Source organism: Hippoglossus hippoglossus, chromosome 12 (genome assembly GCF_009819705.1).
Source record: "Hippoglossus hippoglossus isolate fHipHip1 chromosome 12, fHipHip1.pri, whole genome shotgun sequence".
NCBI lineage: Eukaryota > Metazoa > Chordata > Actinopteri > Pleuronectiformes > Pleuronectidae > Hippoglossus > Hippoglossus hippoglossus.
The window spans coordinates 8,609,872-8,623,556 of record NC_047162.1 but is presented as its reverse complement, the minus strand read 5'-3'; positions in this window follow the sequence as shown (position 1 = coordinate 8,623,556).

Genomic DNA, 13,685 nt, shown 5'->3' with positions numbered 1-13,685 from the left:
TGCATGTCCCTTTTTCATTAATTTTAAGCTTATTTCCATAGTCCTCTGAGTATTTTCAACACAGGACTATGTAAATCTTGTCACTTTATCATACCAATAGGGAGGAAATGTCCCCAAAGGAGCTCAGTGGCATTCGCTCTAGTGGTAATGGAGGTATTGCCAGCAGGGTGCAAGGTTTCTTTGACCTCTTGTAATTTGCCTGTAGGGCAAATAATAAGGTGGATCAGATGCAACTGCCACTTCTCAAACTACCTTGGCACATTCTTATTCATTCATTTTCCACTGCTTTTAATAGAATCAGTGCCAATATATTGGCTGAAAAAACTGCTCCATCATTTTAATTTGTATTTTAATATCGTCAGATGGACTTGAGGACCTCCGAGGCTCAGACTAAATGATGTGCTCTCCTCTAAATGCTCCCCACAGGGTTGTGTCCTGTCCCTCCTGTTTATTCTCCCTACGCTAACGACAGCGGAAGTTAGAACAAGGACAGACACATTTTAAAATTTGCAGATGACATAGTTAATGTCAGTGTAGCTCATAATAAAAAGTGTGATTCATTGTTTGGTGTGAGGGACCTTTTCCTTCTTTTTCCAGTCTCTCTAAGGCCATGTTTCTCTACAGGTGACAACAAGCTTTATTTCTATCGGAGTGGATATGTGTCCAGTTGCCCAATCCTCATTGGGGGTTACCATAACAACCAAGGTCGAGGAGAGACCCTCCGAGACAGTGGTGCAGAGACACCCCTTAACCCATAACACCCGTCAGGTCATGATTTACACATCTCTTCTCTGAGAAGGACATGTTTCATAGTTGACTTAGGTATAATAGCAAAGCAGTCTTTACACATGTATCTTCTCATGAAGAACTAGAATGCCACTCAGTAGAGCACATTCCTCTGCAAAGGCCTAACAATCCATTTATGAAACCACATTTAAAGTGAGTAGATCCACATTTTCACCACCACAAACCACTCAATAAATGCAAAAGGTTTGCAAAGGTAAACATATATATTCTTCCTTGGTCGATTAAGCTTAATTAAATGCTTCTGTAGTGTGACCTATAGAAGTTGCACTTTCTGACACTATGTTTGTTGACTTAAAAAAACAAGCATCACTTCAACCTTTTCATTGTTAAAGGCCAAGAGGTGGAAACTGGAGAGCTGGGTGTTCCCAGGAGGTCACTGACAAATAGCTGAACTTTGATGGCAATGCCAAAGACAAGAGACGAGAAAGAAACAAAAAAACAATGAGAAAACAACGTATCAACTGCAAATTGTACATGGCATTGACATGGTACAAGAATCATTCTGAAACAGTTGTGATCATTTACAGTCAATTTAGAGTCTCAAATTAACGACAAACAAATCTGTATGTCTTTGGACTGTGCGAGGAAGCCAGAATACTTGGAGAAAACCCACGCAGACATTGGGAGACAACATGCAAATGCTAACCACTGGACCGCCGTGCCGTCCATTGATCTAATAATAAGCACTGATTTTTTTCCTCTCCGATCACTGTGCTGGGGTCACCTGAGGTTTGACCAGTGGCGTGTGTCAAATGAAGCAACAGTTCTCCTCCTCCTGTCAATAAACCTCTGGGATGCCACATCAGAGGGAAGAGCAAACACTCATCCAGAAATAGCTTCCCTTCTCGCTCCAATGTCAGGATGACAAAGAGAAACTCACCAGAATCTGAGCACCGAGTACACACACACACACACACATACAACACAAACACACACAACACACACATGGATTCTTTGTGTAAGTATGTAAATTGATTGGATCAATATGACCAATGTACTGTTAAGGGGGAACAAATACAATGAATTTTCACCCTTCTGCCACCAGCATTCATTCATTCAATATTGCTCAGTGATTTGAAACTTGAGGAAAAGAAGCATCTATTAGAATATTTATATTTAGTGCATGTGTTGGGGGTGAAACCAAACACTTTGCAACAAGACTCTACAGCACTTCACAACACTTTACAGATATGCTTGCAGCTCTAATAAAGGCTCAGAAGCTTTTAGCTAAATGCTTATGTCAGGATGTGTTCACAGACAAAGTGTTGACATTTCAATAGTTGGTATGCGACTACCACGCTTAGTATCTTATCTTAACGTGTTGGTAAAACAGCAAATACCAACCCCATGGTGGTGCTCGAGGACAAAAATCAGGGGCTCACTAATGTCACTACAGCTGTTTTCAGACATAAAAAATGTCCCCGAATTTTGGTCTGGACGTATTTTAGAGTTTGTCTTTCACATATGAACAACGCAACAGGAGACTGTCAGTCAGACGCATTCAAAACAACAAGAAAAGGTCTGGAGTGCTCAGGTGAGGAGTGAATATCTGAATTATCCGGACCTTATCCTGCTGTATTCGCCGAACACTCTAAGGACATTTTGCTCGGGGCCTGGAAGGAAAAACTCTGCAGAATGTACGGATCAAATCTTTGCATTCTCACATACAGCCCCTCTGGAAAATGTCCAGAGAATATCCAGAGTTCAGTGCATGTCTAAGAGCAGCATAGAACCATCCTCTGAGTACTATGAATTGCCATCCTTCGTGTCATGTAGCTAGAGAGGCTTAACACAAAAAACGTTGACCCTACTGTGGCCACATAGACAATTATTACTTTTTGTTTTACCGAGGCCACTATTTTGAAATCCCCTTTATTCCTGCAATACAGCAAATGTCCCCATAGTAGGGCTGATAAAGGAATAGTTTATCTTCAAGGTCAGTGGGATTCAACCTCTGTGGACCATTAATTTCTCTACAAAATGTTATGAAACACATGAAATAGTTGTTTTGCAGATATTGGCTCGGACGCATTTGCAGTTGGATAAAGGGACTGCACTACTCTTAAGGTTACAGACAGTGACCACACTCTAATTCATGAGAGCAAACCGCTGCACGTGTTAGTTAATGCACCTCTGGAGGTCAAACCTGTGGTTATAAAATGTGCAGCTTTGCCTTAGCGGCTCGACTGCCTGCGTAACAGCCACATGGCCACTGAGCGTGCCTATTATTACTTCAGGCTGACCATCAGCGCCTGGTTGGCTACTTTTACGCCACATCTGTACACGTCCATTTGTTCTGTGATGTAATACTTCCTCCTGATGAAACAGGAAACCATTTGATTATCACACAGCTTCTGTCGGAGCAGCGAGGGCCAGTCCTGCAACACGAGGAGGGATGTCAGGTCACGCAGATGGCTCTTTTTTTCATGGACATAATGTTTTTTGCCCTCAAAAGGCTCTCTGGTCCCTCGTGAAGCTCCAGTCTTATTCTCCATAATATTCATGACACCACAATTTCCCGTTTCTTTTTTCTTTTCTTTTTATCATTGTGTTCTATTAGATTTGATCATACATATTCATGCGGGCTGCAGCTTCTTAATTGGAAATAAATACACTTGTTTATTCCCACTGTCTCGTTAAAAATTACATGTGACACTATGTGACCCAGAAATTTCATGAACTGTGTATCAATAATACAAATGAAACATATCCTTACGATAGGGCAGTATCCTAACTGTTGTTGGTCCTTACGTAATGATCATATCAGAGTTTAGTTAAGGCCACATGAGGAATTCAGAAACAAATCTGCATTACGTCAACACAGAAACTAGGACTCGCATGTAAAAGAGGCCACAAATGTCTCCTTCCTAAGACAACTATGACAACCAAACACAAACAAACAAAACAAAAAAGAAAAAAGAAAATTCTCCATTGGTCTCTATTGGTCCAACCTTAATGCCAGATTATATCAGGATTTCATCAGACATCTGTCATGCAAGGAGCTGAGTAAACAGCACAATATGACTTGTGAGTGTCACGGAGGAGAAACGTAATCTGCTGACCTGAGAAGAATTTAAGATGCGGGTTTGTGGGTTTGACATGCTAGAGCAGATATAAAAAGCACCAGGTGGCAAAGATAGGAATGTCCCACTTGAGTAATGTTACGTTGAATACTTTTTACATGCATGCTGATTGAAAAAACATCTTCTTGTGAACATTTAAGTCGGAAAACTGTCAAATGAACAATAACTCACAGTTCTAACCGTGTATGACACTGAACTCTGCAGACCATGCATCAAGGACGCAGTAAATGTCCAGAGCATGTTGTACCTGCACTCCTCTACAATATATCTTCCTCTCTGCAGCAGTGTTGTTGTGTAGCTCTGCCTGTAGTCTGACCTCCATGAGGACAGGGGAATAAAGAGAATTTTCCTGCAGGGCTCAATAAAGTATCACAATATTAAATTACAATATCAACCTGCATTTCAATCTCAGCATTTCCTGCTCATCAGCATCTTTGGGATATCATAGAGCTGACAGTATGACAGCCACTGAGCGTGCAGAGTGTAAAAGGGCATTTTTCTTGAGACAGCCATGCAGTGAAAGATATAACATGTAACTATTCTCCATTAAAAAGTCCAAAAACGACTTGTGGACTCATATTATCAAAAATGTTTCCAACAACCAGAGAAATCTCAAAATGTATTCAAGGTAATTGGACATTTTATCTTAGTTGCCTTCGAATTGCGTCATATCCACTTTTAATGTGGCTCTGATATTATTTCCAGGACAAACATCATATGACGAAGGAAAAACACAATGTTAGCCAGTTGGCCAGTTAAAAGTCACTCGTAATGGATAATGATCACTCAGTGCTGTTTGCTGCGTAATGTGAATAAAACTTTAATTCACTACCTCATCAATGAACCATTAACAACTCCCACGATCCCACACTGCTTCATGGTGTCATCAAACTAAGAGCTAGGTCTTTTGTTATAGTTTTGAATGAGAACAATAACAGTGGCCGGAGTTATTGTGTGTGTTGAAGTCTGGACACTTTCCTGCAGTTAACCTGAGGGGCTGTATGTGAGAACGCAAATGTCCGAGTCAGTCAGACATTTTCAGGAACTTTCCCTGCCAGCACTTTATTAAAACATCCGTAAAATTTCCAAGTGAGTCCACATGAGAATACAGCAGGTAAATTTGTGGGAATATTCACAACAAGTGAGTGGGTGTGTCGATGACACAAAGTGCTGTCAACAAAAACCCTATACTTTTGACAGCAGAATTTATACGTCATGTCCCTCTTCCCGCATGCTCTAACCAGGCCGAAATTGTTGACTGTTGTCGTGAAAGCGCCTGACCTGAACAGTCTCCTGTGGCAGACCCAATTTTCCAGACATTTCCGGGTGTTCACTTCTAAAAACAGCTTCAGTTCTTTAATCCTCACCAAACAAATCCAATAAAGATATGGTGAAATAGCTTTTGTAAAGGGTTTCATGACATTAGGGATAGTAGAGGCAATAGTAATACCACTAGCAGATGAACTGGCGGCAGTATCAGTATAATAATAGAATTACATCAGATCCCTTTCATATTTTATTTGGGGGAAAAAAAATAATAAAATAAAAGCTTAAGTCGTCTAACAGACGGTTCAGGATTCACCAGCTTAGACTAAACCGGCTGCTGAGGTCATTCACTTCTCAATTCATTAAATTACAAATAGATATTTTGTACATTTGATTGTGCTGCTGTTGAGTTCCATGCATTAGTTTTGCTATATGGTGCCTGACTCTGCTATGACTGCAAACCACTGCCCACAAGAGCACTGCAATCTGTCAACGTCCTGATGATGCACAGAGGAGGAAATGAGGGGAGAGTCATAATATTATCATTAATATGGTTATGGAAACTACAACAAAAAGTCAATTCAAAAGGGATTTGCTTTAATCTGGCTGGGTTTAACGATGGCAGGATTATTTACTGTTATGCAGGAGGCTTTAAGTGTCACATGTCCGCAGAGTCTAGGATAGGGATAGGGCTCTACATCACAGGGAAACCTTTGACTCCATTTGCCCTCCAACTGACCAGATTACAGTTTGCTTTAGTGATGACTAACTGATACCAAACGGCCAGGATTTGAGTCCATCTAGGCACACCGTGCAAAAACACAATGTTCCCGCAAAACCCAGTAATTCATACAAGGCAGCCGTGCCCAGGCTGTGCATGTATAAGCAGGTACAAAATGCTCACATTTCCAATTCACATTTCCTAATGCAACATCTCTCTGCAACATAATGAGCCCTGCTGACTGGAAATAGAGAGGCAGTTCGAAATACTTCAGTGGAACAAAATGTCCAAAATAAAATCTGCGGGCAATTGTGAGCAACTGTGTCATTATCTTTGCAAGAGACGCCGGTGTTGAATGTTTCAAAATACAACCTTTGATACTTTGAGAAGCACAAAACTGCCATAAACACATATATCACATCACAAACGAGGGGAAGATATATGTTTGAGTAAGAATTACCATTCAACATACACATATACACATATATCATTAATATGATCTTTTGTCGGCATATGGAGAGGAAAATTGGATGCCTTGGCATGTGACAGATTGCCGGACCAGATTCGATTCATTCATGCTTGGAGAGGAGGCAGATGTCATTTCCTCAGATCAAATATAATCCGACAGCATTGGACTGTGGTTATTAATTGTTGTCAGCAATTCTCAGAAAGAAAAAAAAATTCTTCCACAAAGACCATAACAACTGGCTGCTCTTTTTGCCCCCATTTTAAACTGATGATATAACACCACACGATGTCATGATCTCTGGTGCAATTATGCAATCATATGTCATTTCCTTTCACTACATTAGAATTCAATACCTATAATAAACACTATAAACTGTAAACTATAGGTTTCTATGCAGACTGAGATTTTACTAATGAAATATATGATTACACCACATATTTACAAAAAACAATGAGTTAATGTAACACAATCAAGTTTGGCTCATAACACTGATAATGTCTAATGCAATACTCCAACAACTTTACTTATAATAACATATTTTTCCATTTACACTTCAATTTCATATGATAATAATTTCAACTCGGTGGGATATTATTTCATCACATGACCCACGTTATTCACCCTATGCTTATACAGCCAAACTATTAGCAAATTGACTTGAACAACATATTTGAATAATAATAATAATAACTTCAGTTGTAAATGCACTTATCTAAACAAGGTTACAAAGGGCTTTACAAAAACTCAGTGATAATCAACTCAAGTCATGTTTCAAGCTGGTATTAACAAGCATTCTGTGTTTCAAGCCTCTCAAATGAGAAATGTCTGCTGTTGCTTGTTGGCTGGCAGCGGTGCAGAAAAGAAAAGTACTGTTCTTCAATAAAATGTTTCAGTAATTCTATTTCTACTTGTGAAACCGCTGGGTTCGGAACCATTGTTTTAATCTTTAAAACGTGTATTTTATCAGCTCATCATATCTTGTTTTATATAAACTCTGACTTTGAAAAGTGACTAATAACTATATCTGTAGGATTAATGCGGGAAGCGTGGAGTAGAAGTATAAAGTAGCATACAAAGGAAATACTCTAGGTACTGCATGGTTTTTAAGTAGATGTACTTACACTGTCGTTCAGGAGGTACCTTGGTCTCTGGGGAATTGTGTTGAATGTCTTTACGAACAGCAGACCACACATGCAGCAGTGTTGAATTTACAAAATCTAAAGCAAAAGAGAGAAGGTGAAATAAAAAACTTCCTCCAACTTTTTGCGGAAAACAGTCAGCAGCTGTTTTGATTTGGATATTGATATGTCTTACTTAATTTTGTATTTTGGTGAGTGGTCAGCTAATTCAAACAGATGCATGGAGTCCAACCTTCAAAAATAATATTCAGAGTGTTGATCAAACTTCATAAACACACTGTTTTGACACATGATATCTGAGTATTGAGTGCAGTGATTTGGGCTGAACTCTCTTTGTGCTATATTTACCAAATATATAGAAACACTGATAATAAATAGTTCAATAATTCAACATAACAAACTTCAACCTCCACACATTTGAATCAGCACTTTCAAACAACACATAGTGAACAGTAAAACCTTATAAAGCTACATGCTTCGCTGCAGTACTGTTGTATTTACCCTGCATTAGGTTTTAGCTAGGTGTTCCTAATAAACTGGCACCTGTCTGATTCTGTCGATGCTAACTCACTAAGCTACAGGACAGCGGCTCGTTCCCCTGCTGCTTTTATAACATGTATCATGTAGCTACACCTGCTAGCAGCTCCGCCATGTCTCTCTTTGTGTTGTTATGAATGTGTAGGACTTACTCACACTTGTCCAGCAGCTAGCATGTAGCATCACATCTTCCAATATCTTTACCTCCTTTATTCTGCCCCTTTTTAATCTATTTCATACTTCTTGAAAATGGTATAAAACTCTGCTTTCTAATCATAACTTGATTTATTTAAATGTCGTCTCTGCGTTGTTTTAATGTCCCTTTGCAGCCCCATGAATCTACCTCTGTGTATGAAACACCCTCTGAAATTAAAACCTAATGATGCTTTGAAAACCCACTGTTTTGAAATATGAAGTCTGAGTATGGAGTGCAGTGCTTTGGGCTGAACCCTCTCTGTGTAATGTTTACCAGGGAACCTCTAGTAGAGGTGAATGTTGCAGGGACACGGCTTTTCTCTGCACACAACTGATGATATAATAATGTTGAGTAACATACTCACCCTGCATCTGAAACTCAACATGACTTAGGTGACAGGGTTTTCTGCTTGCACTTAACATCCAGTGTATCAGTAGTGGTCATTCAAGGGTTTAGGCATCATATCTTACATGTGTTTGTATAGAGGAGGTGGTCCGCTGCGTGTTTTTGAGTGTTTCACTCAATATTTGTGGATTGTTGGGTTCAGATTTACCATCTCAGTTGATCAAGATACCATCTGTCTATTAGTTGGAGGTGATTTAATGCAGAATGGCCGAGGCAGACCATCGCCTTTGCAGTAGCACATGTCTCCCACCACACAGGATTAAAATCGCTCGTGTGTGAATTTTGTCGGCCACTTTAGGGCAGCAAAACATAATTAGGATCATAAAACTGACATAATGATCTTCTGAGTTGATAGGTGAGCTTGTTATGGAGCAGAATTGAGTTTCTGTCCAGCACCTGGTCAATGTGAGTCCAATAGCCACTTTGTTTTAGCTCAGGTTTGGGTCTCCACTTCACGTTCACTGCCTTGTCTCGTATTGTATCTTCTGTCTGGAGCGCAGGAGGTGTACAATCATTGTTAGACACTTTTTCTCTTAAAATAGCTGTGAAAGTCAAAAGTAATTTAATACATTGTTATAAAAAATATTTTTAGGATGGATATGTATAAAAATGGATATGTATAAACATGCACACGGTTTTAAGTTACACCATCTTCACGTGCATAATACTGTTAGGCCACAATAAACAAATAAGCAGTTGTTTATCTTTCTAACTGCTCTTCTCTTCCTCAATGTGGATAGTTTACTTAAAGGAAAGTATAGCCACTTAATTGATAAACGACCTCTCCACCTAAACTTACCATGGTGCTATATATAATCAATATCTAATCACACACTCATTAAAAAATCTATCTGTCGGGCTCGGAAAGAAGCACCTCTGAAGTTATGGATCCGATGTCTGTCGATGCAGTCACCTGTGTGCATTCACTTTGGCTTACTTTCTACATGAGAGGCAGTCACTGAGAGTCAAATCGCTTCGAATTATTGTAGCATGTATACGATCAGTCGGTAATGGATGCAGCTTCCTGAAATGATTAGATATGCACATTGTCATTGACACGCCATTAAATATGAAAGTAGACACAGCAGAGTACATGAGAGGACGTGATGTGATTCACTCAACAGCTCTTGAGGTTTTATTGTGATAGTGATACTAGACCTTAATTAAAACAGCGTCACAGGCCTAAAGATGTACTGTAATATCTTTGTTGAAAATGAAGAAAGCTCTCTGAAGTCCGTCTCCATAATCTTATATGAATATATCTAGGAACTTGGTACCGGGAAGAAGCAACATGCGATATGTCACGTATTCAGAAATAAGAACGTTGAGGCAGTTCTACATATAATAACCTAGAAAGGTGCATTGAATGTGCATTGAACGTCCTGAACTTTTCATGCGGCAATGGAAGCACCATCCAATGAAATTGTGTTCAAACACTCAAGTGCAGGCGCTACCAAATCAAATAATTTTAATGTGAAAGCGAGGATAGAGAGAGATAAACCGGTGTTGGTGGGGGGGTACTCTAAGATATTTTCTGACACTGACTAATTGCTGTTATTACAGCTCAAAAATGGAAGCTAGCAATTCAGGTTTCCCACTACAAGACTTCCAACTCATAAGGGTCTACATGTTATTATTAATAATTTTACTCATATTGCAAATGCAAATAAATAAAGGAATTCATTATTGTGTATGTGTGCGCACACATCATCTTATTTTCTTATTTAGTTTGCAAACTGAGCATAATAGTTCTCTTATATAACACAGCCTAGATAATCCACTCAGTATAAATTGATTACCACTTTAGCTATTGAATCAGATTGACCATTCATCTTTTTAATTTGTCAGTAACCTTCTCTGTGTGTGGTGCTCCATCATTGTAATGGAGAGGCCAGGAATTAATTATTACACATATCCTCTCTACAGTAAAGTAGAACCTCATTACAGGGCAGAATTAGTGATGCTGCAGAGAGTCCTGCCGGGGAGAGTGGTGAGTATTGTGTTTCACATCACAACAATGTCAGGGTCATTGCAACTAATTGAGCCACATGTTGCACTTGATCTGGAAGCAATGACCGTGTCAGGGTGCAATGTGTCGGGGGCATTTCTGGAGTTACTGCTGCAGAGAAAATAAATAGAAATAGTCTTGGTAGTTAGCAAGAGAATATTTTGTGACAAAACAAAGTGAAATATTATTTTTAAATAATTCTGATACTGTGATATGCTTAACCAAAAGGATACCAGAAAAGTTACCAATGAAGAACAGACCTGTATTGTATTTAAAACCACTTTTATTCGACCTGTCTGTATATCTAAAAACTCTGTCAAGAAGTTATCAAGAAGTTAATTACACACTTTCACGTCCCCCTCAGGATAACTTGTTATCACCTTGGTGATTTATTAACTGTATTGTGAATTAGCAAATGTTAGCAATCAACACAACTTAATTAGTCAATCAATTTAGTCACTTGTCAAAAAAATTAAGCAGAACCTTACTGGCCCAAGATTAAATACCAATTGTTTGACAGATCCAGGCTCTGAAACGTAAGAATGTGCTGCATTTCCCTGAGTTATATTAAATATTTTGGACCGATGGTTAGACAAAAGAAAAACACATTTAATGAGGTCACCATGGGCTCTGAGAAATTGTGATCAATATTTCAAGATGTTTCATAGACTGAAACCTTAATGAGAAGAAAGTATTGGCAGATTTTTCTATCATGAAATTAATTGCTGCCCTTATAACATCCTAACACAATATTGTTTTTTGTTTAAACACAAAGTGTAGATCAGTCCAGTGCACAACTGATTCACGCTAAGTGCACATTTGTCAACATTATCTGTTTTGTGCGTACGAGGCCTTGATCTTAGAGGGATCAGTCGGAGCACGTCGGGTTTCCCTTTGCCCTGTCACTTGTTCATATTGCAGGCTGACGTTTCTAGGAAAGTATTAATCCTGAGAGATTAATGTTGGAGAGCAGAACAGTGGGTCTGGTGAGGGGATATTGCATTGGGCTCGCTGATGCAGTTATAAGATAATCTACTGATCAAGACCCCTTAAGAGGACCCCTGCTGCATGTGTGCGCGATCAAAGCCACGAGTCAGTCAGAGAGAGGGATTCAGATGAGCAACTGAAGATACGGAGCTGCTCACGGGATCAAGCTTTCATCCACAGTGCTGTGTCATGCATTTGATGTCATATTAAATAGCACAAGACAAGATTATTTGTTTGATACGTAGCGTTTGACAAATTAATCTTTGTCAAAACCTGAGCGTAGATGATTTCTAAATTGCATTTGTGCTTGTAAATGAAGACAAATGATTATGGGGAAGGCCACAAAATCTGTTCTTCTCCCTGCAGTTAGTCAATAGTTTATACAGCAGTTATCTCTAGATTGTAAGGCTCAATTGAACTGAAACAAACCTGTGGTGCTCTGTGCCCTTTTTAATAAATTTTAGTCGCTTTATGGGAATGGATTAATTGACTTTACGCTGCAAAATCCACAAAATATAAATCCACAAAATATAATTCAAGTAAAGATTTGTACCAACTTTGGAGAAATTACCTCAAGGCGATGAAGAGATCTCATCTTCACAAAAATGGGGCAGAGGGATGGGCTGACAACTTGAAAACATAGTAAACATAAACAACAATAAACAGTGAAAGTGTGGTGTACGTTTAAGTATTTCAAAGTAATTAATCCTATGTTTATAACAGTAGTTATTTGATTCAATATTCTATGAGTTAATCACATTATTTGGTCTCTCTAAAGGGACACTAGGGAGAAACAAGGTTGACGTAGTTTGTTATGAACTGTCGGAGCCACTCATCAATAGATTCCCATCCACCTATAAAGGCTTCTCGTTACTTCCTCTCTTTGACTCTGTGGGTGGATTTCGGGGCTGCGGGGAGGACGAAAGGGGAATACAGCTGCAGCAAAGGGCTTCACAGTAGAGAAAGGTGTAATGGATGGAAAGACGTGTTCCATGAAGGGGATGATGAACACCATCTGCTGACAGTTCATCAATAGGTGTTTGAAAGGTGGAGGTGAGGCAGCATTAGCAGCATGAAGGGGCCCGGCCACAACACAGCCGAGGTGGCTATTACAATAGTATTCACATTTAATATTTGCCTCATGTCGCTGTTATCTTTCATTGTTGTTCCCCCTCAGGCATGTTGTCCTCTCAAAACTTGCTGATAATCGGGATTCAGCTTTTGCTACTGCAGGAGCTATATGAGGCTTTTGCTCAGGGTGAAACAGAAAAAGCGTGTGTGTGTGTGTGTGAGAGAGAGAGAGAGAGAGAGAGAGAGAGCGTGTCTGTGTGTTATCAGATAACAAGAAGCCTCTAACCTCTACCGTGAGGTCAGTGGAGACACCCAGCAGTCATATTTGAGGTTAAATGCTATGTGAAGGCAAGGTGCTTGGAAAAGGTTAAAGTGACTCACAGCACATCTGGGTACCACACGCAAAGAAAACAAAAAAAAAGAGAGAAATTCTGCGAAATGGAGGAAATGTCTGCTGTTCTCAGTGTGATTCCTGAGGGGGGGGGGAGAGGCTGCTACATGCAGCCTGACAGGTACAATAGTTCATGTATGAAAAGATCCATTGTTCAATCAGGTGAAAATTAATCAATGGCAGGTTTAATAATCAAATAATAACCACTTATTTGCTGGTTACAGTATTTTCTCTTGAATACAACGAGGATTCACAGATTCCTCTGTTTCCTATGATCAGTCTTTCATCTTTTGTGCAAGTTTTAACCAAATTTCCGGAAAACTGTCGAAAGAAAAGCTAATTAATGCACAATTTTATGTACTACTGTTATTACTATTCACATACAAATATTAATCAAGATAATAGTGGCACTAATTCTCTAGACATGTGCAATTAAACCTTTACTGAGGAAGTCAAGATGACATCATTAAAAGAGTGCCAGTCAAACTGTGTAGTACACATAAAAAAATTGTTGCTAATGTTTTAATTTGAGGAACGTTAGTCATCCTGTCTCTCTACATATATCTGATATCTGAAGTCATACTGTTTTATTCTAAATATTTTTT